Here is a 25725-nt window from a genome sequence, read left to right on the forward strand (position 1 = left end):
CTGGGCTTGCTTCCCAGTACTTACTATGTAGGCGGCCCAAGGCAAATCATCAAACTTCTCTCTGGGCCTTGGTTTCTTCCTCTGTGTGATCCGGAGGTCAGAGCCAGTGATGTCTTGGGCTGCATTAAGAGAGGTATCAAGTCAAGGACTATGGAAGTTAAGAGTCCTATTATACCTTGTCCTTGTCCTGCTCTACTATGCATTTCTTAGAGACCTACTATATCTTGTCCTAGATCAAATGAGATTATAACTGTAAAGCGCTTAGCACAGTGCCTAGAACTTAGTAAGGAAATGACAGTTCTTATTATCGCTGTTATTATTGTCAGACTTACATCTAGAATGCTGCGCTCAATTCAGGGGACCACATTTTAGGAAAAACACACATAGGCCAAATAAAGGGGAGCTAGAAAAGGACACAACTGAGTTTTCATCTTATGGGTCTTGAATTGTCAAGAATGATAAAAAACAGAAATGATCTGTGCTGGAGAAGCTGTGAGAGAACACATGTATGAATATGTTGTTAGTGGAGCTGTGAAGTATTTTGACCATTGTGGAAAATCATTTGGAATTCTGCCATAAAAATCTCTCAACTGCTCATACCTTTTGACCTAGAGGTTCCACTACTGGTTGTATGGCCTGAGGAGGTCAAAGACACAAAGAGAGGCACCATATATAACAAAAAATTCAAGGCAGCACCTTTTGAGGTTGCACAAAAAGCTGGAAACAAAATAAGTGACTACAAATTGGCAAATGGCAGGACAAATTATGGCATAGAAATGTAACGAAATACTCCTAAAGAGAAAGAAATTATATATATGAAAAGAACACCTACAAAGCCATATGCCTCTTCTCCCATTTATATAATATTTTTATAAACATCATCTACAGACACATTGGAGAAACAGGCAGGCTCTTGGAACAAAGATTCCATAGTGACCACATTGTTACCAACACACTATGGACTGAAATATATAGAGAATACAAGCTCCCATTGTGTTTATTGTTTGTGTGATATAAAAGAGCATTGGGAGGGGCAGCTAGGTGGCACAGTGAGTAGAGCACCGGCCCTGGAGTCAGGAGGACCTGAGTTCAAATCCAGCCTCAGACACTTGACACATGTACTAGTTGTGTTACCTTGGGCAAGTCACTTAACCCCAATTGCCCTGCCCCCCCCAAAAAAAGAGCATTGGGTTTGATAGAGCAAAACACCACCTGAAAGAATCTTCCTTCAAACAGGTGTTTATCAAAGGTAAGCAAGATTCTTTGAAAGGTATAACAACACAGATGACTTTGTTCAACAACTCTTGGATGATAAATAACAGGCAAGATATAAAACAGAGAGAAATATGCTCTCCAGAGGTGCTCACCACTGCTGGGCTCCAGGATCTAGCACAGGCTCCAAGATGAAGAAGAATGTTCTATAGATGACGAGGTCTTCTGCTCTTCTTCAAAGATGACATTTTGCCTGTTGCATCACAACTCTTCTGAAACTCCTGGAAGAGATCATTAAGTAATTGCAAGAGTTTGACCTAACCACTCACAAAGGAAAAACTGAGTGGATGAAGAACACCTATTGCCAAGACTATGCTATATAGTTGGACGGCCAACCTATAGAGTCATCCATTTGTGTGTGTATATACATATGTGTGTATGTATATATATGTGTGTTTGTGTGTGTGTGTGTATGCAGGGTGTCCAAAAAGTGCAGTATTTAAGCTTTAATAACTTCAGAAATACAAATGCTACAAACTTAGTCAAAAATTGAAATTATAATTAAATTTTTACAATATTAATGCTTTTTATTAAAATTCAACATAACCCCACCTTGTACTATACATCACTTCAGTTGTTTTGAACTTTCATCAACTGTTACTCAGTGACTAAAAGAATTACATTTGTAATCCTAGGTTTAGGATCACCCGGAGAACAACGTCTTGATATAGACACAACAGTTTTGATGTAATTCCACAAGAAAAAGTCGAATACTATAGATCAAATGGCTGAGGTGGCCAAGCAAAAGGACCTTCACTACCAAGTCAAAGAAAGTATCAATCCAGAAATTATTACACACACAATGCATGACCGCATGCCTTGTCTTAAAATAAACTTTAAAATATATTTTTCAAAACTCACAAAACTAAAAGAGTGTAAAAGAATCATAAATAATTGAACTATCAAATATGTTAAGTTATTAAGACATAAAATGCCACTAAAAGTTTTTGGACACCCTGTGCATGTATGTGTATCTGTGTGTGTGCATATACATATATATATATATATATATATATATATATTATGCATTCATAGGATAGGATAGTATAAATAGAAAATGAAATGGGCCAAGAATTAAACAGGAAGAGGCAAGCAGGCTGAATCACATCCAGGAAACTTGAAAGTTCTTTTAATGGCCCCTAAAATACTCCTGTTTTTAATCCCAAGAGTCTGCAACTATAGGGTCAAGGAGTATCACAATTAATAATACGTATCACAAAGAGAAGCCCACTATAACCTGAGCCCTTCCTACCTTTCCTACTTTACTCCCTTCCATGCACTCTAAGACTAATGATGTCACCAATATGGTGAGCCTCCAAGAGTAGAGGAACAAGGGACTGCCTAAGGAGGGGCAAAGTGACTCAAGTCAGGAATGGAATAGAACAAAGTCTCCATGGGAATGGGGACCATGATCAGCCACTGTACTTGCAGCCTGGGTACAATAGGAAGGCTAAGTTCTCTCTTTCCCCACAAAAAAAAATTAGTTCCACAGGGGTTTAGGGTTTCACATATAATTCTATTCTCCTATTTTACTTTGTATGTGAAAATGTTTTCTTTTTTAGTGTTCATTAAATTCACAATTTAAAAAATAAAATTTAAAAATAAATTATTCCAAATAGTTAATCATAATAATACTTCTCTAGTACTTTAAGGTTTCTGAACCATTTTTGCCACAAGCCTAGGTTAAAAACCCTAAGTAAAGCAGGTATTACTATACTATTTTACAAATGAGGAAATCAGAGCACAAAGTCCTAAACAAAACGCATCTTCACCCTAACTCCTTAAAAGAAAATTTGCTTTAGAAGGGGAACAAAACAGCTAGAAACAGAGGGGGAGGAGGAGAACTCACTTAGGAGGTGAAAGACCTGGACTTCAATTCTAGCTCTGCCATTTCTCAGCCATGCGACCTGAGATAAGTCTCTTACCTTCTCTGCACTTTCTTCAACTGTCAAATGAAGGTGTTGAACTAGATGAATCGGAAAGTCTTTTCCCACTTTAAATCCTATGAATAACAACAGAAATTCTCAGTTTTACATACAATCTTCTTTTGCTGTTCTACTAGTATGTGGAAAGGCTTGTTTTATTTGGTGTTAGTAAGCTTTAGAATCTCTAAACATTAAAATTCTAAATAAATTCACAAATCCTATGATTCACTTCCTCATCTGATCTCATAGCACTGTTTAATCCTCTTACATGCTTATTCTTAGTTAGAGTTTATTTATTTGTCTTGTGGACTTCTCTAATCTTGCAGAAAGGGACTCCGTGTGGCAAATTTATGGGAGATTATGGAAAAAATGTTGGGAAGGCATAGACCATAGACAGGCTGTCATTATTCTTGGAGGTAACTCATCAATCAATGAGATCCCAGATCTGTTGTTGTAGTAAAATAACTCTAACCACCTCAATTAGACTTTAAGTCCCTTGAGGAAGAAACCACATCTTACTCGTCTTTATTTCTTCCTCCTCACCCAATAAGGGCCTCACACATAAAAGTCATTTCTAAATGTTTGGTGAAAGAATGAGTGAATTAATGAAGCTGCCAACCCCTTCTTTTTCAAACATAGTCTACATCATTAATCCAGACTAAAGGGCAGGGGCAGGGGAGTAGAGTGTGGATTATAGGATATATTTTAAGCAATCTTGTTTTCTCACTTTAAAAGTGGTCATTGAAATTAGCCTACCTGCTTTGATGATTAACTAAGAAGAATTTGTCATTGGCATGGGGAATTCACAAAGGCAGGACATGGCCTGCTGAGTTCCATGGGGAAAATTGGTGATCTAAATTGGCACAATATGGAAACTAATTAGCTATGAGAAAAGGGAGACGAAATAACCAAGATGGCTCCAAGAGCACAAACCTGAGGAGCAGGGAGAATGGAGGGGAAGTGGAAGGAGGGCTGGACTTGCAGCTTCAAGAGCCCCAGCTTTAAATCCCTTTGTCCTTACTAGCTATGTGATCATGAACAAAGCACTTAACCCTCTGAGCCTCTGGGTCCTCACAGGATGGTGAAAATGAAGCATAAAATGTAAAATGCTTTACAAACTTTAAGGTGTTATATAAATCTAAGTAATTATTGCCAATCAGTCAATAAGTATTGATAATTATGTGCCAGGCACTGTGCTGGGTGTGAAAAATAAAGAGTTTGAGCATTATTATCCCTATTTTATAGAGAAGGAAACTGAGACCCAGGGAAGGTGCAATGGCTTGCCCCTGGCCCCACAGTTAGTAAGAATCAGAGGCAGAATTGGAACCCAGTTTCTCGGACTCCAGAGCCTTCTTGGAGAAACTCAGTGGGATTAGGCAATGGGAGACAGAAACTCCCCTTTTCAAGAAATTCTGTTCCCTCAGAAAGAGGCAATGGTTTCTGTGGGTACAGCACCCTCTTTCTGAGCACAGTTCCTAGGATTTGAAATAGGAAAAATGACACAAAGAGGATCACGTGCTAGTCTATGAGCAGGAAGGCAGGGTTGAATGGCCTGGCAGCTGTAGCCAGACACTTGAAATAGCGAGCACTCATACAGGTTTCCTTGGAGACAGATGGGCCTAGCAACAGTCTAAACACAAACCAGCCAGCTCCAACAGAGGAGCAGCTGATCTAGGGCAGGGAGGAGAAGGAGGGGGCTATGGAGGACTGGATACAGGCAAACAGAAAAATATGCTACAAGAATACAATGCAAATCCAAGGCTTGTCCATCTTGCCATTGGCTTCTGTGCTCCTATGTTATCTTGTGTGAGATGCTTCTCCCACCCATCATAGATTCTCAGAGCAAGGAGGGACCTTGGCAGCCATCTAGTCCAACCCATACCTGAATGAGAAGGTCCTTCAGGGCTTCTTAAACTTTTTCCACTCAAGACCCTTTCAGTGCTTCTGACCCCATATGGGGTCATGACCTACAGTTTAAGAAGCACTACATACCATCAAGTGGTCAGCAAATGGTCAGCTATCTTTTGGGTGAAAATCTCCAATGAAGAAGAACTCACTACCTCTCAAAGCAACCTTGTGCTAAGATTATTATTTTCAATATCATAAATTGGTAAAGACTGGGGCTTTGCACACACTCTTGAGATTGCAGTGTATTATTATTATATGCTGGCTTTAATGACTCGAACAGAAGCAGGTGACCTTTGGTTCAAACAAACAAATGAAGTAACTGACAACAGATATGTAATATGTAAAATGGGACCCTGGTTAATTAAATTGCTAATGGCACCAGAAATAGGGTCAGAAAATTTGGATCAGCACATTTTCATATTGCCCCCTTCAATTCAAGATCATTTTCTCAGCTTTTTATTTATCCATTTTAGAGTTACACAACCAAAAAAGTAGAATAATTGCGTTCCGATAGTTAAGAGAAATCCCTAAAAAGGGAGAAATGTAGGCAGCTTGATTAGGCTAGTGACAAATATTAACAAGAATTACACATGAAATCAATAACTTCACCAGCCTTTGTCTGTTTAAACCATGTGCTGATGTATGCAAATTCATATAATGAGATTTATTCAAGGCAAGATTAACATTTACTAATTGTGTTTGAGATAAGTTGGAAGTCATTTGGTTTAAAAGGGAAAGAATATATTATTACTGATTTTATCTGCATCACCAGTTTCCTAGGTAATGGTGCCCTTACAAAAGATCCATATTTTAATAAGGGAAATGGATTGTATTGAAAACCTCTTTTGTTAAAAGCTCCTTACATTTTACACCACCTATTCTTACATGATTGAAGAGCCAGTTCTGGCTGGTTTTGATCAGGAGAAGCCAGTGGGATTTGAATGCTTATATGACATGACAACTGCTAACTGAAAAGTTTAAGACTTAGATAATCCATGCATTGTCTTGGCCCATAGAGAACACTCCCAAGTGAATGGACTGAATGACATTAAAGTTGAATTGATTGAGAGTATATATGTCTAGGAGAAGTAATGTGGCATAATGGACAGAGGCATAAAGACCTGGGTTTGTGTCCCTCTTCTGATACATACCTGCTGCGTGACCTTGGACATGTCACTTAATCTCTCACTGCCCTCAGAGAATTCTCTATCACTATATGTTGCAGAGAAGTTATATTGCTAGAGGAAGTTTCTTTATCAGGAATTTACCAATGAGGCCTAGACCCAAAAATATACTTTACCAACTTAATTATAAAAATAAGTACATAGAAACCCTTTATCAAATACAAAACTCATTTATGCTAAAAACTATAAAGCACAGGTATAGATGGGTTTTTTCTAGTTAACAAGAATAGTTAATTTATTATTTTATTTTTTAATTCAATTTTATTTTCAGTTCCAAATTCTCTCCCTCCTCCCTCCCTTCTCTAACCACTGAGAAGGCAAGAAAAACAAAACCTATTACAAATATGTATACTCATGAAAAACTAATTTCCACTTTAGCCATGTTTCAAAGAAAAAGAAAGAAACAGAAGAAAATACATGTTAATCTGCACTCTAAGTCTATCAATTCTCTATCTGGAGGTGGATAGCATGTTTCATGATGAATCTTTTGGAACTGTGTTAGTCACTGTGTTCAACAGAGTTGCCAAATTTTTCAAAGTTGATTATCTTTACAATATGGCCATTGATATATACATTTTTCCCCTGGTTCTGTTCACTTCACTTTGCATCAGTTCATACAAGTCTTGCCAGATTTTCTGAAACCGTCCTGGAAGAGCTATTTTTAATGTGACAAAAAGGATAGATAGAGAGATAGAGAGATAGATAGATAGATAGATAGATAGATGTATTGGATGAATGGGTGGATGTATTGACGTGTGTGTGTGTTTATGAGATCTGATAGCAACACTGAGTTTGGGGTCTTTCAGTTATCTGAGTTGAAAGACAGAAGATTTGCCTACTGACTCCTGACTGTCTTGGTACTTAAGGTACGTCATCAAAGCAGCATGATGCTTTAGAAAAAGCCTTATACTTGTCAAAAGTTAGAAGGCCTGGATTCAAGTCCCAGATCTGACATTTATAAGCTATGTGCTAATGCATAAGTTGCTTCATGCCTCTGGGGCCTCAGTTTCCTCATGTGATGGTGCTATCAACAAAAACAAGGAATTTGGGAGGAAGGGCAAGTTTACAGGGAAAGATGCTAAGTTTCATTTCAGACATGTTGAATAAAAGCTACCAGTGGGTCCTCCATATGGGAATATCCAACAGGCAGTCTAAGATAGAAGAGTAGAGTTTAAAAGAGGAGTTAGGGCCAATATACAGAACAGTGAGTAATATACATAAAGGTGGTAATTAAAGCCATAGGAGTGGATTAATTTACCAAGTATAGGAATAAAATTGAAGAGGGCAGATGGCAGAACCTTAAGGGACACTCAGACTTCGGAGATGGGAGGAGAGGCAATAACGTACAACTTCGTATCCCTAACTAGATTATAGGCTTCATGAGTTCAGGGACCATATTATACCTGAACTTTATATCTCCATTAACACCTAGCACACAAAAACTTGATTCATAAATTGTTGTTGAAAACAACTTTGAAAGACTTCAGAACTCTAATAATGCAATTATCAGTGCAATACCATTTCTAGGGTCTGATGAGGGTGACGTCATCCCCCGCCAGAGTGGTGATGGGCTCAAGATGCAGAAGAACACCTACACTTTTAAACATGGTCAACATGGGCATTTGTTTTGCTGGACTATGCATATTTGTCATAAAGGTTTGGATTTTATGGGGGGTGGGCAATGGAGAGATGAGAGGGAGAGATAATAATTGTTAATTGAAAAATATTTTAATTTTAAGAAATAAGTGAAATAAATGTTTTGGATGAATAATTGAATGAATTACCTCAGGATCAATGCAGTTCCATTTTCTTGTTCTTCCTGACTGCCAGACATAGGTGAATCTGAACCTGCAGGTATATAAGGAAAATAACCCCGATTAGCTAAGTAAAAGGTACCAATACAAGTACCAATAGTGGAATTTCAAAGTTGAGTTTATACATACCCATTATTTCAACCACTTTGATGAACTTGGTGTTTCAATCAACCAATCAGCCCTTTCATTCAAGCAATCAGTTTGCTTTGTCTTCACTGAATTGTCCAAATGGTCTGAGAGACTCAAGACTGGTGTGTGTCATGAAGACATAGCCATAGAATAAAATGGACTGACTTTCAAGTTGCTTCTGAAGACCAATTTTGAAGTCCAATCCCCAGTTGGGAAGAAGAAAAGCTGTAGATGCTTATATAAATTGTAGATGCTTCCTGTAAAGCTTCTTCTTTCAAATTATAAATTAGAATTAGAAACCAAGTTGTTCCAAATGCCACACAGCTGCAAAAAAAAAAAGGACAAAGTTTGTACTCTCCCAGTTAATTATCTGCTATAAAAATAAAACAAAAATGTCCTTGAAGTATTTTCCAAGTTTCAAACAACCACAAAACTAAGGAAAGTTACTTCATCTCAACAGAAAAAATCTCTACAGAATATTTATTATGTACTCAGAAATATGCAAAAGTGGAGGGGTAGGGGGAGAACAATGAGAAGTGGTATAAACAAATGCAGAAAACACATCCTATAGCCTTGAGGATTTTGTGAATGAATTAGAGAAATGAGACGTGCTTGGATTAGTACTCAGGGTATATGGCACAATAGCAATGGATGACTGATAGAAGGCAGAACTACTCAGATCTAATTTTACACAGCAGAGGTGATCAGAAGAGCAGAGTTCTTCTTTAATACATGGTTTACTTTCTTTCGACAAAAAGAATGTTCTCTAGATTATAAAGGACAGATTAAAAATGGCTAATAGAGAAATGAAACCCAAGATAAGTAGGAATATACCAAGAGGGCATCTACTCAACATCTACAACCTAAGTCAAGTGTTATTTATTCAGTGGGTTCGGGAAGAAGTCTTACATCAAAGATAGATAATTTACAGCTAAAAGTCAAAATTATAGTAAAGGCAATATCATAATCATCCTTAGAAACTGATCTACAAAAATGTACGTCTGACTAAGAAAGGGTGGGTAGGAAGGTGCAGAGAAGAAATTCAGAAAAATGTCATCCTGCACAACCACTGGGAAATTTGCTCTTGCACCTTGATCAAAAGTTGGTGGCAATGAGCTTCCTCTTCTCTGTCAGCCTTCCTAGCTTACAGGGCCTAGGGGGTATGGGTTGGGTCTGTCTGCTGGCATAGGACAAAAATTAATGGAAATCACAACTGGTCTCCAGAGGCTGCTATATACCCATTTCTAAATGAGTACTACCAGATGTGTAACAGAAGAGACATGTCTGCAGGGACTCTGGTCTGCTGTGCCAACATTTTCCCCAGCACCAGTGTCTACGAAAGACCAATAATGAGTTTTATATCTGTTAATTTAATCTTATTAGAATCAGCAAGACACCTTTGTATCCTGACCCTGCCATCCAGTATGTTAACTATTCCTTCAAGCTTTGTGTCATAAAGAAGCAGTATGGTACTATGGAAAGAACACTGAATTTGGAATCAGAGGACCTAGGTTCAAATTCTGCCTCTGTTGTTTACTACTTGTATGAGCTTAGGCAAGTCTCTTAACTATCTGGACTTCAGTTTCCTCACTGCAAAATGAGGAGGTTCGAACAGATGAGCCCTTCTAACTCTAAATCTCTGATGCCATTTGTGACTTCGGGCAAGTCACTTCCTATCTCTCAGCCTCAGTTTCCTCATCTATAAAATAAAGGAATTGGACTAGATGGCCTTGAGTGTATCTTCCAACTCTAGAGCTATGTTTCTATGATCTGCAAATTTGGGGAGCATGCCATTTATGCCTTTATGCCAGTCAATGATAAAAATGTTCAATATGCCTCTATGCTTCCCATTGCCTCTAGAAAAAGTCACTTAACTATGCCAACAGAGTTCACCACAAATTGCTGTTGCCCGACCTCATCTACTGTGGCCGAACATTACTGATTGGATGTCCAATTGGCATCTCAGACTCATCTCTGTCTTTTACACAGGGGTCACTCCTATGCCTGGCAATGCCCTCTCTTCTCACCTGTGCCTCCCAGAATCACTAGCTTCCTTCACAGCTTAGGTCAGCTGCCACTTCCTATGTAAAGCATTCCCTGAACATTCCAGTCCTTGTGCCCTCTTGCCTCAAATCACTTTGAATATATCTATCTACGGACATGTTGTACCTCCCAGGAGAACACAAGTTCCTTGAGAGGAAGAATTCATTCAGTATTCAACAAAAATAGTCACAAAAACAGGAAAGAAATTTGGCAGAAACTAGGTATAGACCAACATCTCACAGTCTTTCGAAACAAATTCCAAATTGGTACATGAATTAGACATAAAAAGTAACATCATAAACAAATAAGTGGAGCATAGAAGAAATTATCTGTCAGTTCTACAGATAAAGGAAAAGTTTATGACTAAACAAGAAATAGCAAGGTTCGTGGAAGGTAAAAGGGACAGTTTTTATTATATTCAATTGTGAAGTTTTTCACAAATAAAACCAATACAACCAAAATTAGAAAAGAAGTAGAAAATCTGGGGGAAATTATATAACAAGCTTCTCTCATAAGGGTCTCGTTCTTAAAATATATAAGGAATTGAGTCAAATTTATAAGAATAAAAACCACTCTCCAATTGATAAATGGTCAAAGGATATGAATAGGCAATTTTAACAGAAAAAATCCAAGCTACTAATAACTAACATTTAATATACATTAAAACAACTCTGAGGTACCACACCGCACACATCATATTTGGCTAAGATGATAAAAAAGGAAAATGACAAATGCTGAAGAGAATATGGTTTAAAAAAACAGGCCCTTTAATACACTGCTGGTGGAGTTGTGAACTGGTCCAACTATTCTGGAAATCAATTTGGAACCATGCCCAAAAAGTTATTAGGTCTATACCTCAAAGTAATCCCAAAAAACAGGGGGGGGACTCATATATACAAAAAATGTTTATAGCATATCTTTTCGTGGTGGCAAAGAATCAGAAACTGAGGGGTATCCATCAATTAGTTATGTTATATAAAGGTGATAGCAGCAGAGAGGAAAAAAGGAGAGAGAGAAAAATTATATAACTAGATAAAAACAGAAGATAAAAATGAGTGATAGCAAAACCCCAAAGAGAAAACAAGAGGAGGATCCAAGTCAAGGGAAAGAGAGCCAGTGGAAATGTGGCCATCTTTTTTTTAAAATTAAGGTAAAGTAATTGAAGGAACATAGTACTGTGTTTACAACAGAGGGGAAGGAGAATCATAAGTTCAAAAACTCAATATTGGAGATAGATAAAGGAAAATATAAACCTAACTCATAACTCTAAATGTGAATACATTAAACCACTCAATAAAACGAAAAAGAGTGACCAATTGGATAAGAAAACAAAACCTTAATATCTGTTGCTTACAAGAAACACCATTAAAAAAATAAAACTGAGGGGATAGAAAAACATTTACTATGCACCAAGTAAATCCAAAAAAGCAAGAGTTGCAATCATGCTATCTGACAAAGCAAAAATAAATATTCAAAAAATAAAAAGGAATAAACAAGGAAACTACATTATGATGAAATGAACAACAAACAAGGAAACTACTACCAATATCCATATTAAATTTATATGCTCCAAATGTCTTAGCATACAAATTCATAAAGGAAACATCTGAACTTCAAGAAGATATAAACAGTCAAAAGTAATAGGAGACTTCAGTATCACTCTCTCAATTTTGGATAAGTCTAACAGAAAGATAAACAAAAGGGAAAATATGGAACTGAACAAGTTGCTAGAGAAGCTAGAGCTAAAAGACTTGCGCCATCTTCTAAATAGTTGCAAAAGGATATATGTATTTCTCAAAACCACATGAAACTTTTACAAAAACTGACAGCATTATGACAGACATAAACAGTCGGAAATAGTAAATACATCCCTTACAGGCCATAAAACAGAAAATATAGTTGTTGGTTCAAGTAAACCAAACAAAAGATGCAGACACAAATGGAGACTTAACAACAAAATCCTAAATAATGATTGGATCAAAGAATAAATCATAAAAACAATTAATTATATGAAAGAAAATTATAATAATGAAACAATGCACCAAAATATCTGTGATGCAGCTAACACAGTCCTCGGGAAAAAAAATCACATCACTATAAATATATATTAACCAAATGAATAAAAAGAGGATTAATGAACTGAATATGTATTTTTAAAAATATTTTATTAAAAAATAAAGCCAAAAAATAAACAAACCTAAAATAAGCATAAAAAAGAGATATTAAAAATTACAGGATAAATAGATCAACTGGAAACAAAAATCCATAGAAATGATAAATACAGCTGAAATCTGGTTCTTTGAAAAGACTAATAAAACAGATAAATCTTTATCTAATCTATTTTAAAGGAAGATAACAGAAAACTGAATCAATAAAATAGCAGATTTATGAGTAAAGTGTGTGGAAAATATTATACTATTTTATATCATTTTTAATTTCAACTAGACCCAGAGCCTGAATTAATGAATAACTGGATGAAGATCCAGGACCTGGGCTTCTTTGTTCTCTCTAAACGTTTGCTCAGGAAATACCCTTACCACTGTCAACAAAGCCAGATACCTGTTAGCCATTAAGGGATGAGACCCTAAACCCAAGAGACTACCTCGCTTAATATTAACTGACCTTTGTCAACATTCTTTCCATTAAGGAAAATCCTCTTCTTGTATCATGGTTAAACATACATGGGGGTCATAAAAAATGAGGTAATACAGGCTTGCTAGCTCTGCTAAAATAACATATATAAGTTTTCTCATTCCTTTGTTCAGACAGCCAGAGCTTATGCTCTGACTCCTTGTATGTACAAGTAAGCTAGTTTAGCTATGCTTTAAGGGAAAATAATAAACAACATGGATTTTTCTATCACCTAGCTCTGTTGTTTCCTTCAACCAAATTTTCAGGTTTAACAAGTGAAATCTCAACAAAACCAGAAGAAATAAAATGAATAATCAGAACATGTTATACACAGTTTATATGCTAACAAAGTGGAGAATGAAAAAGAAATAGAGGAATATCTTCAAAGATATTAAATACTCAAATTATCAGAAGACCAGAGAGAGATTTTAAATAACCCAATTTCAGAAAGGGAAATTCCATTCCAAATAACTATAAAATTCATATAAAGTATTTTGAGGTCAGCCTCACAAAATACACAAAAGACTTGTATGGACTCAATTACAAAGTTCTCCTTAAAGAAATAAAAAATAACCTAAATAGCCAGAGGAAAATTAAGTGCTCATGGCTAAGCCATGCCAATATGATAAAAATGAAAATACTACCAAAATTAATTTACACTTTCAAAGCTATACCAATCAAATTACCAAGAAGATACTTTATAGGACTCAATAGAATAGTAACAACATTTTATTTGGAAAAAAATAAAAGATTTAGAATATTAAGCTTTCTCATTTTACACACATGGAAAGTGAGACCCAGAGAGGTAATGGGACTGTGTGGAGATTATACAGGTATTAACCATGAAAGATGGAATTTGAACCCAGGTCCTCTGACTCAAGAGCCAGTACTCTTTCCACTGTACCTCACTGCCTCCATTTAATCTCTCTCTTAACCTCTATTAGCCTCAGTTTCCTCATCTATAAAATGGGGATAATAAACACATCTAAGAAACAGTTGTAAAAATAAAATCAGATAATATATGTTAAATGATTTCAAATTACTACTTAAATGCTAGCTATTATTATTATATGAACCTTTGATTTTAAGGTCACACTTAGGGCTGGAAGAGATATTAGAGACCACCTAGGCAAGCTCTCAAATGTTACAGATGAGGAAAGAAGGCCCCCAGAAAGGGAATAGCCACATCCAATATCACCCAGGTAGTAAATGGCTGAGCTGGGATTTAAACCCAAGTCCTTCAGCTCCAGATCTAGCCCTCTTTCCTCTGCACCATATTGCCTCAGAAAAGGCAACAGAACACAGGGCTTCCTGGCTCTGAGGCCAGCTCTCTATCCACTATCCCAACCTGCCTGGCCTGTAATTAGTGCATAATAAATTTGTGTTGATTGAATGATTAACTTAAACTCAGGCCTCCTGAGTTCCAAACCACCATAGACTTTTTACCTGGAGGTCAGCTCATGGGAAGGGAGAGTGCAACCTGAAAGTCAGGCAGAGAGCCTTAGATTATACACAGTAGAAAAAAGAATGGCCTGGACGACCCAGAGCATTCCTCTGAGTACTTTGGGTGACAGCCCTCAGTACACTGGACAGCTCCCAGCCTGGGTGACTTTTTTTTTCCTCAGGGCCCCAGACTCACTGAGCAGGCTCCACTTTCTTTAACTCTGGCTGATAAGGGACTTTGAAACTGAACAAAAAGAAAATTGGATTCCCATAATCACTTCCTCTCTGCAAAAACTGTCTCAAATGTGACTGACTATATGTTAAATTAACTCTTTTTGGAATATAGCTACTTAAATAGAAACTGTAGCAAGTGTCAGTTAGAAGTAAAGAATCAAACCTTTCCAAAAAAGTTGGAGCTGCTGAGCGTGTTAGAGAACCTGGCCAAAAGAGCTGGCTTCAAATTCCAGGCCCAGGCCAAATGACTCCACCACCCTCAATCTCAGATCCCTCAGAGTGAAAATGATAGGAACCTTTATTTCGAGAGATAAGGGACCTTACATCATATAGTCTAACCTCCTTATGTTAGAAGTGAGCAAAGTGAAGCTCAGGCTGAGGAAAAGACTGAGCATAATAGGATCCCCGATCTAGAGCTGAGGGGAACCTCAAAGGCCATCTAGACTAAATTTTACTGAGAAAAAAAACTGAGGTGCGGTGGAGTGAACAGCGTATCTTTGCATAAAGGAACCTAGACCTGGAGCACAAGGGATCCCAGAGAACATCTTCTCCAACCCATTCATTTTATAGGCTAAGAAAATGAGGCCCAGAGGCAGAAATGGGTAAGCATAATCAGAACCTTGATCTAGAAAATTAGGGGAACTCAGAGGCCATTTTATTAGATCCTTCTCCTTTACATAGGAGGGAAGTGAGACCTGGTTGGACTGGGTAGGGAGAGGGAAGAACCTCAGCGACCATCTACCCTAATCCCCTCATTTTACTGAGGGGAACACTGGGGCAAAGGGAGGGGAAGGAATTTCGTATTATAGGAACCTAGCCTTCAAGCTGGAAGGGGACCAGACAAGCAATCTGGTCAAACCCTTTTATTTTACAGGTAAATACAATTGAACACAGGGAGGGAAAATGATTATACAAAATCAGAACCATACTTTAGGCCTAGAAGTCTTCATTTAGTCCAACCCTTCATTTTAGGGACTAGAAACTGAGTCAAGGTAGGAAAAATAAATATGCCTAATAGGAGCATAAATGTAGAGGTAGAAGGGACCCAAGAAACCATTTTGGGAGAACCTTCAGTATTACAGGTGGGGAAAGTGAGACACGGAAAGGGAAACTTACTAAGCATAATAAGATCCTGGCTCTAGAGCTGGGGGGAACCTCATAGACCATCTAGTCAACGCCTTCATTTTACAAAGGAAGAAACTCTAAAGCCCGGGAAAGAGCAAAGAATAAGACTAAACAAGGAACTTGGATCTCAAGCTACAAGAGATCCTTGAGACCATTTTATTCAATTTTTTCATTTTACCCGCTAGTAAAGCGAGGCCCAGGGAGGGTCAATGAATATTCCTAATCTAAGAACCTGGATCTGGAGCTGGAAGAGACCCTGGAAGCCATTTTATTCAATGTCTACATTTTACAAACTAGGAAAGTCAGGCCCAGGGAGAGCCAATGAATTTGCCAAATCCAGGCACCTGGATTTCCAGCTGGAAGGAACCTTAGAGGCCATTTTGTTCCAGCTCTTCATTTTACAAGCTACAAAGGCAAGGCCCAGGGAAGATCAATGAAAATGCCAAATCCAGGAACCTGGATCAAAAGCTGGAAGGGTCCCTAGAGGCCATTTTGTCCAAGTCCTTTGTTTTACCGAGGATCAGAAATAGACCCCAGGAAGGAAAGTGACTGTAAAGAACAGGATCCTAGATTATGAGCTAAAAGGGCCCCTTATCAGATATATCGAGTCCATCCTCCTCTTTTAACAGGTGAGGAAATTCCCAAGTGGAGTAAACAGACTGAGCATAATCAGATACTAGATCTCCACCCAGAAGGGGTCTCAGAGCCATCTTGTCCAACCTCTTCATTTTACAAAGCGAGACCCTGGGAGGGACAGAGGCTTTGTAGCCTTGATGTACAGCTGCAAGGGACCTCAGAGCCTTTGTGATCTACCACGATCATTTTTCAGATAAGGAAACTGAGGCCAAGGGTGAGAAAGTAATTGAAGGTAATAAAAGCCTTAGTAGAGTTAGAAGGGACCAAATATATTACATATTTCAAACCTCTCATTTTCCAAATAAGGAAATTAAGGCCCAGGGAAGTAAAATGACTTAGAATAATAGGAGCCTACATCTGGAGCCTGAAGGGACTTCAGAGGCCATCTAGCCCACCCCCTTTGTTTTACAGATGAGCCCCAAAGAGGGGAAGTGACTATCATAATTGGGACTTGGATCTAGAACTGAAAGAGACCTCTGAGGCTACTTAGACCAACCCTCTTATTTTCCAGATGAGGCTCAGGGAAGTTACATGGCTAAGGATAATAGGAGCCCAAATCTTAAAGAGTTAGAAAATCCACACCTCTTATTTTACACATGAGAAAACTGAGGCCCCTGGTGAAGTTCCTTAAGATAACAGGAACCTAGATTTAGAGCTGAAAGTGATCCCAAAAGCCCTCTAATCTCCTTGTATTACAGATGAGGAAAATGAGGGCCCAGGAAGGTAAAGCAACATAGAACAATAAAATTGCCCATCTAGAATTGTAAGGGACCTCAGAGGCCATCCAAGGCGCTGCCGCCACTTGCAAGATCGCCCCTCCTTTGGGAGACCACTTGTTGGGTTTGCTATTCTTGTGATTCATTTTAATGGCTCCTTCCATACCTTCCAACTATCGATTTCTTCAATAAATGAAATCACTAGTCCATCCATGCACTGGGATAACATTAAATGGGGAAGGGAGGGTCTTTTTTTTTTAAGAAAATCACCATTTTGATAAATCTGAAAAATGGAGAAAATCTGTGGCTTGAGGAGGTTTATGCAGATGCTGAGCCTTACCTTTGAATGGCCTTCGTGGAGAACGCCAGCAGCAGCCGGAGCATCTTCGGAAGCCTGACAATCGTACTGAATTCCCCGAATCATTTCTACACGATCTTGCTGGATGAAAAAGCCAAACGTTGGCATCCACGGCATAGACTGCATCTCCTTTGCTCCGATAATCCGACAAAAAGGGCGGGGAAAGAGTGGAGCAGCCGCCCTAGGCAAGAGCATCGTGTTGGGCCAATGCTGCCATCTAGAGGCTACTGGAAAGAAAGCTCCTTGACAGGAGGAGGTGGAGTAGGGGGCTGTCCCTAAGTGGGCCCTAGGTAACGACTTAATGAACCACTCTCCGGAGCCTTGGCATCCACCCTTCTGACAAGCAGCAGAGGGGGGAGCTTTCATTTTGAACCACAGAGAGTCCTCAATTCCCTTCCCAGGTAAAGCGATAGTCTAGGAATTGGGCAGAGCTGCCAAAGGCTCAGGGCCAAACAGCCCTTCTTTGGCAGAGCTGATTAGACAGCCCTTGAATTCTGTCCTGCGTCATCTTTTCCTCGAGAAATGGCTTCCTCTCATTGCAAGCCCAGCTCAGCCTCCCTCCCCCTTCTTTGAGACCTGAGCCTTCCCTGAGTTTTCAATGGCTTTCTCTGTTCACCGTGCATTTTGAACTATGTAATCCCGGAGCTAAGACTTAGAAGAGGCCATCTAATCTAACCCCCTCCTTTTACAAAGGAAGAAACTGAGGCCCAGGGAGGTGAAGTCGTACATACGATCCTAGATCTCGGTCTGGAAGGGATCTTAGAGGCCATCGAGTCCAAGTCCCCCTCATTTTACAAAAAAGGAAACTAAGGCCCAGGGGCATTTACTTGCCCAGGGTCATACATAGGATCTTAGATGTAAAAAAATAACTCAATAGGTCACCTAGCCCACTCCTCTCATTTTGCAGGTGAGAAAACTGAGACCCATTTCAAACAGCATATCCCATTGGCATCTCAGACTTAACATGTCCACAACAGGGCTCAATATCTTTCCATCCAAGCCCTCCCCTCTTCTGAACTCCCCAATTACTGTTGAAAACATCACCATCTGATACCATATGCAAATTAGGAGAGCAAGGAATAGTTTACCTGTCAGATCTATGGAGAAGGGAAGAATTTATGACCAACCGAGAGAGAGAACATCATGAAATTCGAAATGGATAATTTTGATTACATTAAATTAAAAAGGTTTTCCACAAGCAAAACCAATGCAACAAAGATTAGAAGGAAAGCTGAAAACTGGGAAACAATTTTTACAGCAAGTGTTTCTGATAAAGGCCTCATTTATCAAATATATAGATAGAGAAGTGAGTCAAATTTATAAGAATGCAAGTTATTCTCCAATGGATAAATGGTATGAACAGGCACTTTTCAGATGAAGAAACTAAAGCTATCTATAGTCATATAAAAATGCTCTAAATCACTATTGATTAGAGAAATGCAAATTAAAATAACTATGAGGTACCACCTCACACCTATCTGGCTAATATGACAGAAAAGGAAAATTATAAATGTTGGAGAAGATGTGGGGAAATTGGAATACTAATGCATTGTTGATAGAATTGTGAACAGATCCAACCATTCTGGAGAACAATTTGGAACTCTGCCCAAAGGGCTATAAAACTGTGCATACCCTTTGATACTGCAATACCACTACTAGAGCTATATCCCAAAGAGATCATAAAAAGGTAAAAGGACCCACATACACAAAAAATATTTATAGCAGCTCTTTTGCAGTGGCAAAGAATTGAAAATTGAGGGGATGCCCATCATTTGGTGAATGGCTAAACAAGTTGTGGTATATGAATTTAATGGAATACTATTGTTCCATAAGAAATGTTGAGCAGGTGGATTTCAGAAAAACCTGGAAAGACATATAAAGTGATGCTGAGTGAAGTGAGCAGAATCAAGAGAATATTGTACCTAGTAAGAGCAACTTTGTGTGATGATCAACTATGAATGACTTAGCTCTTCTCAGCAATGCACGATCTAAGACAATTCCAAAGGACTCATGATGGAAATTGCTAACCACGTCCAGAGAAAGAGCTATGGAGTCTGAATGCAGATCAAAGCACACTATTTTCTCTTTTTCTGTTTTGGGGTTTTTTCATGGTCTTTCTCTTTTGTTCTGTTTCTTCTTTCACAACATGACTAATGTGGAAATATGTTTAATATGATTGCACAGGTATAACCTATATCAGATTGCTTGTTGTCTCTTGGGGAGTGGGGAAGGGAGGGAGAATAATTTGGAACTCAAAATCTTATAAAAGTGAATTTGAAAACTATCTTTACATGTAATTAGAAAAAATAAAATATCATTTACAAAAATAAAAAAGAAAACACACTCTCCTTCAAGTCAACCAGGTTTGCAAGCTCAGTATCATCCTCCTATCATTTACAAGAGGTAATGAAGACCTGGATGACTGGCCAATCCTATGACAAGCTTTGTCATTTTTCTCTCCCCAACATCTTTCCCTTCTCTGCACTCAGGCAGCTACCGGCTTTTGAGGCGATCATCCCCTCTTGAACGGCCTATTTCAATAGTCTTCTAATTGATCTCCCTGCCTCAATCTGTTCACCACTCCAATATATCCTGCTCTTAGCTGCCAACTTATTTTCCTAGAGCAAAGACCTGACTATGTCACCCCTACTCAATAAACTCCAGTGGCTCCCTATTACCTGCAGGATCAAATATAAAGTCCTTTGGTATTTAAAGCTCTTCACAACCTGGCCCCTTTCTGCCATTTCAACATTCTTATTTCTGCTCTCTTCCTTAAGTCCTATCCTCTAACCAGCAAATATGCTGTTCCTTGAACAAAACATTCGATCTCCCATCTCCACTCCTTTGCACAGGCTCTTTCTCATGCCTAGAATGCTCTCCCTCCCAACCTCTGACTCCTGGAATTCCTGGCTTCCTTTTAGACTCAGCTCAAGTAACCCCCCCCAACTCCAAAAGGCCTTTCCTGGGACCCCCAGCTACTAGCAACATCTTATCTAAGGTTGCTTTCCATCTTCTCTGTATTTATCTTCTATGTTCTGGTTTATATGTTATCTCCTCTATTACAATTTAATCTTGAAGGCAAGGGCTATTTGGGGGGATTTTTTTCTTCGTATTCCCAGCACTTGGGCATGGTGCCAGGCACAAAGGAAGGACTTAATAAAGGTTTATCAAATTGAACATGAATAAAAGCAGAAGTGATAGAAACAAAGAGCAGTGATGATTAAAAATGAATAAAACATCTTCATTTGAATAGAAAAGAAATTTTGAGAAACTCTTCTTGAGTATGTTCTTTTGATCTGGTAATTTTGTGTAAATATTTTCCCTTGCATATCTACATATTTTACCTTCAAAGAGATCTAATATTAAGAGTATATCATATTTAAAAACCAAAACGGTAAAGTCTTTTAGGTGCCAATATTAACAATTGTGGGCAATTATTTAATGCTACAAGGCTCACAAAGTGTTTTAAATACAATACCTCATTTGATCTTCACAACAACCTTGAGAGGCTGGGGCTCTTATTATCCCTGTTTTTCATAGGAGGTGTGGAGAAGGTAAGTGACTTCACCAGGGTCACTGTCTGAAGAAGGATCTAAGCCCAGACCATCCTGACTCCCAGCCCAGCACTCTACCTAAAAAAAAAGCAGTAGTTGGCTGGGAAGTGAGCCTGCCCCAGAGACTCAGGTGTATGCTCTGACACGGGGTTTGCCAGGCCTCTTCTTGGGGATCATGCTTGCTCCTCTAGCAAAGCCTCTGACTCCATTCTCCCTCCAGCTCCACAATCAACGTTCACATCCTCTGCAGCCATACAGCAGAAGAAAACCAAAAGCACTTTTTGATTCCCAGAGGGATGATGGGCCTAGAGATGGAATCATCTGCCCACTAAGAGAAGCTTTCCATCTACTGGAAAGTTCTGCAGGTCTGGGAAAAGTTAAAAGTCCCCTCCCCACCCTCCATAGCCCATTATAATTAGACCCCTTTTTGAAGCAAATTGAAGGTGGCAGTTTTTAGTGATGGCAGCCCGGTCCCCTTGGAAACTGACCCTACAAAGGCTGCTTGTTCATTTCAAATCCATAGCCATAATGGCACTATTATCTGCCCACCTCCCTCTGGAATGTAAGCTGACAGGGTCATTGCTGGCCATACAATATAAGCATTAAACCAAGCATAGTCCTTGGAAGGACAAAGGCACACGTCAAGGCATCTCATTTGTTGCTACCCTCTATTTATTCATCTGAGATCACTGCAAAGGGTCTTGCAACATGAAAACTCCAGTCTCACCCAACTCTGAGAGAGAGAGAAGAGAAGAGAAGAGAAGAGAAGAGAAGAGAAGAGAAGAGAAGAGAAGAGAAGAGAAGAGAAGAGAAGAGAAGAGAAGAGAAGAGAGAGGAGAGGGGAGGAGGGGGAGAGGAGAGGAGAGGAGAGAGGAGAGGAGAGAAAGAGACAGAGACAGAGGAGGAGGAAAGGGATAGAAGATAGAGGAAAAGAAGAAGAGAGTGGAAGGGACAGGAGAAGAGAAAAGAGGAAGAGGGGAGGGGAGATGAGAAGAGAGGAAAAGAGAGAGGATGACAACATTTCAGGGGGTCACTGAGGTCAAAACTATTTTCATAATAATACTAAGATGTTTTATTTCTAATATAGTAAATATGACAGATATGATCCACATTTAAAAAAACTTTGGTGGGTATTTTAATAGTGCAAAGGGATCCTGAAAGCAATAAATTTGCAATCCTATGGTTTGGGTGTATGCTGGCCTCAGAAGGAGGAAGACCTGGGTTCCAGTCCCCCTTCTGATCTCTCAGGGCCCCTGAAAACTCTTTAAGGCTATCAGTTGCAGAGGTTATCAACTGGCATTGGTAGAGGGAGTTCCATATATCAATGAAATCACAAGTCTAATCCAAATGTATGTGTGTATGTGTAAGTATAAGAGACAGAGATAGTTTGAGGAAGGGAGAGTTTGAGAGAGGAAAAGAGTTGAAGGAGAGAGAGAGAAAAAAAAGAGAGGGGGGGGAGGAGAGGAGAAGAGAATGTGTTTTGTCAACAGACATTTATGAAGCACCTACTATGTGCCAGGCACTGTACTGAAGATACAAAGAAAGGCAAATATGGTCCCTACTTTCAAGGAACTCACAGTCTAAAGAGAGAAACAAAATACAACCAACTATGTATAAACAACATATAGACAGGAGCATTGAGGGAGACTAGAAAAGGCTTCCTGTAGAGACTTGAAGGAAGCCAGGAGGTAGAGATGAGGAGGGAGAACATTTCAGGCCTGAGGGACAGTCAGAGAAAAAACCCAGAGAGGAAGAATGGAGTGACTTGTTTAAGGAGTCAATGAATTGTAGTGTACATAGTATAAGAATATGGGAAACATAGGAAGGGTCCAGGTCATGAAAGGCTTTAAATGGCAAATGGGAGATTTTCTATTTCACCCTAAAGATCATAGGTAGCCAGTAGAATATACTGAATGAGGGAGGAGTGACATGGCCAAAGCTTCACTTCAGGAAGATCACTTTGATAGCTCGGTGAAGGGTAGACTGGAGTGGGGAGAGACTGGAAGCAGAGAACCCAACCAGGAAGTGATTACAGTGCAGGAGGTTTGAGATGATAAAGGCCTGTACCAAGGTGGTGGCTGTGTCAGTGGAGAGAAGGGAGTGTTTACAGGAGATGTTACAAAGGTAAAATCTACAGGCCTTGGCAACTGATTTTATGGGGTGGGGGGAGGGTGCAATGAGAGAGTAAGGTTGGGAGCCTGAGATGGGGGTGCCCTCAATAGTAATAGGGAAGTTAGGAAGAGGGGAGGGTTTGGCGTGGGGGGAAGATAAGGAGTTCAGTTTGGGATATGTTGACTTTAAGACATCTATTTGGACATCTATTCCAAGATGATGAATAGTCATTTGGAGTTGCAAGACTATAGGTTAACAGAGAGGTTAGGGCAGGATAGGTACATTTGCATATCATCAGCATAAAAATGATCATTGAATCCATGGGGGCTGATGAGATCACCAGGTGAAAATGTATAGAGGGAGGAGAGAAGAGGGCCCAGGACAGAGCCCTGGGGGCCACCAAGAGCTAGCAGGCTGCCACCTGAATGAAAATCCAGCAAAGGATATGAACAAAGAGCAGCATGCAGAAGGACTAGGAAAGAGGAGTGTCACAAAAACCTAGTAAGAAGGACATATCAAGAAGAAAAGGATGATCAATGGTCTCAAAAGGTTCAGAGAAGTCAAGAAGTATGAGGATTGAGAAAAGGCCATTAATTTTGTCAATTAAGGGGTCATTGCTAACTTTGGAGAGAACAATTTCCAGTTAAATGATGAGGATGGAAGCCAAACTGCAGAGTTAAGAAAAGAGGAAGAGGAAGGCTAGTGTAGGCCCCCACTGTAGCTAGCTTTCTCAAAGAGGGTGAGGTAATAATCTCTGATTGTGCTGGATTATTCTACACAAATATGGTTCTTCTCAAAAATCATAACTTAAATACAGATTGCTCTACTTTCAAACAAATCCATTTTATGAAAACCCAGATTTATAAGGAAGATAAGTTAAGAGATGATTTTTACCAAAGGATTCACCTGTCTCTAACCTTTCTAATCCATCCTCCATATAGCTGATAAATTAATACAGCTAAAATACAGCTCTGACCATATCACTCCCCTGCTCAGAAATCTTCAGTGGCTCCCTATTAACCTATTTTTATTTAGAAAAAAAATACAAAATCCTCAGCCTGGTATTTACAGCCCTCTATGGTCTGCCTCCCACCTACCTCTCCTTATTTATTTCACATTACCTCCCCCTCATATACTATCTATTCCAGCCAAAACGGACTACTAGTTTTCTATTCATAGACATACTATTTCCCACCTCCATGCCTTTGTACAGGTTATCTCTCATGTCTGGAATGCATCTCCTTCTCATCTCTGCATTGTAGAAACTCTATCACAACTTGAGTTCTACTTCCTATAGGAGGCCTTTCCTGATCCCACCAATTGTTAGTGACTAAAATTATTTTGCATACACCTTGGATTTACTTATCTCAGTACATTATATCCACTCTGCCCTACAGTTTAAGTCATACTGAAGTGAGCAAATGCCAACTTTCTTGCAGCTTTCTTAACATAGCTACCTCGTTGAAAAGCTCTGTTCATCACCATCCAACAGACAAGGAAACAGAACAGCAAAGTGAGCTGGCTAAGTGAGATCCACCATCCTGGCATCCTGGTCTTCCTCGCTTACCAGGATGCCTTGGTTCCCTTGAGTTCACTTAGGGAGGTAAGTGCTGTAAGGAGCATTGTAGTGCTCAGGTGCCTGGATACAAAAACACCAAAGGAGCACTGGTGATAGGGATTGGAGTTTGGTGGAAGGATTCGATCCCTGACCTCCATCCTCTCTGGGGACCATGGGAATAATGACAGCAGGAAGGAGAGAGGACAAGAATCATGCTTCCCAGTTCTTTAGTAGAAGTGTAATTAGCCCATTTTACAGAAGAGGGAACTGAGGCTTAAAGAGATGAAATGCCTCACCCAAGGTCATAGGGTCAAGAAGCAGCAGAGCCAGTATTCAGGCCCGAGGATCCCTAACTCTCAGTCCTGTACTCCTACTATACCACCTCCTCTCTAAGGAGAAAGGCATTCCCTAGTGTTGTTCAGAATCACAGACTCTTAACCTTGGAAGGGACTTTGGAGGCCATTTGGTCTAACCCATACTTGAACAAGAATTCCTCCTACACGGTAGTAATCCTAATCTCAGACAAAGCAAAAGCAAAGATAGATGTAATTGAAAGATATAAGGAAGGACACTATATCCTGCTAAAAGGCACCAGGCTCCAAGTGGTATAGCATACAAATTTTTAGAGGAGAAGTTAAGGGAGTTATAGGAAGAAATGGAGAGCAAAAGTATACTAGTGGGGGACTCAACCTTCCCCTCTCTGAACTTGATAAATCTAACCTCAAAATAAACAAGAAAGAAGTTAAGGAGGTGAATAGAATTTTAGAAAAGGTAGATATAATAGACCTCTGGAGAAAAATGAGTGGGGATAAAAAGGAATATAGCTCTTTCAAGGTGGTACATGGCACATACTCAAAAATTGACCATGTACTAGGGCATAAAAACCTCACAATCCAGTGCAGAAAAGCAGAAATAGTCAATGCATCACTTCAGATCATGATGCAATAAAAATTATTTGTAATAAAGGACCATGGAAAGATAAAGTAAAAATTAATTGGAAACTAAAAATCTAATCCTAAAGAATGAGTGGGTAAAAGAACGAATCATAGAAACAATTAATAACTTCATTCAAGAGAATGACAA

The 25725-nt window shown here is 39.1% G+C and overlaps 1 long non-coding RNA gene across 1 annotated transcript; it reads right to left on the reverse strand.

The window, feature by feature from the left end:
• Positions 1-23: 23 nt before the first annotated feature.
• LOC118832595 lies at positions 24-17576 on the reverse strand. Its single transcript, XR_005009220.1, has 6 exons — positions 17401-17576; positions 8233-8556; positions 8074-8137; positions 3198-3274; positions 1368-1493; positions 24-119 (listed from the first exon to the last, which is right to left on the reverse strand). It is a non-coding gene; the product is annotated as an uncharacterized LOC118832595 (long non-coding RNA).
• Positions 17577-25725: the final 8149 nt, after the last annotated feature.

The sequence above is a fragment of the Trichosurus vulpecula genome, chromosome X, assembly GCF_011100635.1.
Source record: "Trichosurus vulpecula isolate mTriVul1 chromosome X, mTriVul1.pri, whole genome shotgun sequence".
Taxonomy (NCBI): Eukaryota; Metazoa; Chordata; class Mammalia; order Diprotodontia; family Phalangeridae; genus Trichosurus; species Trichosurus vulpecula.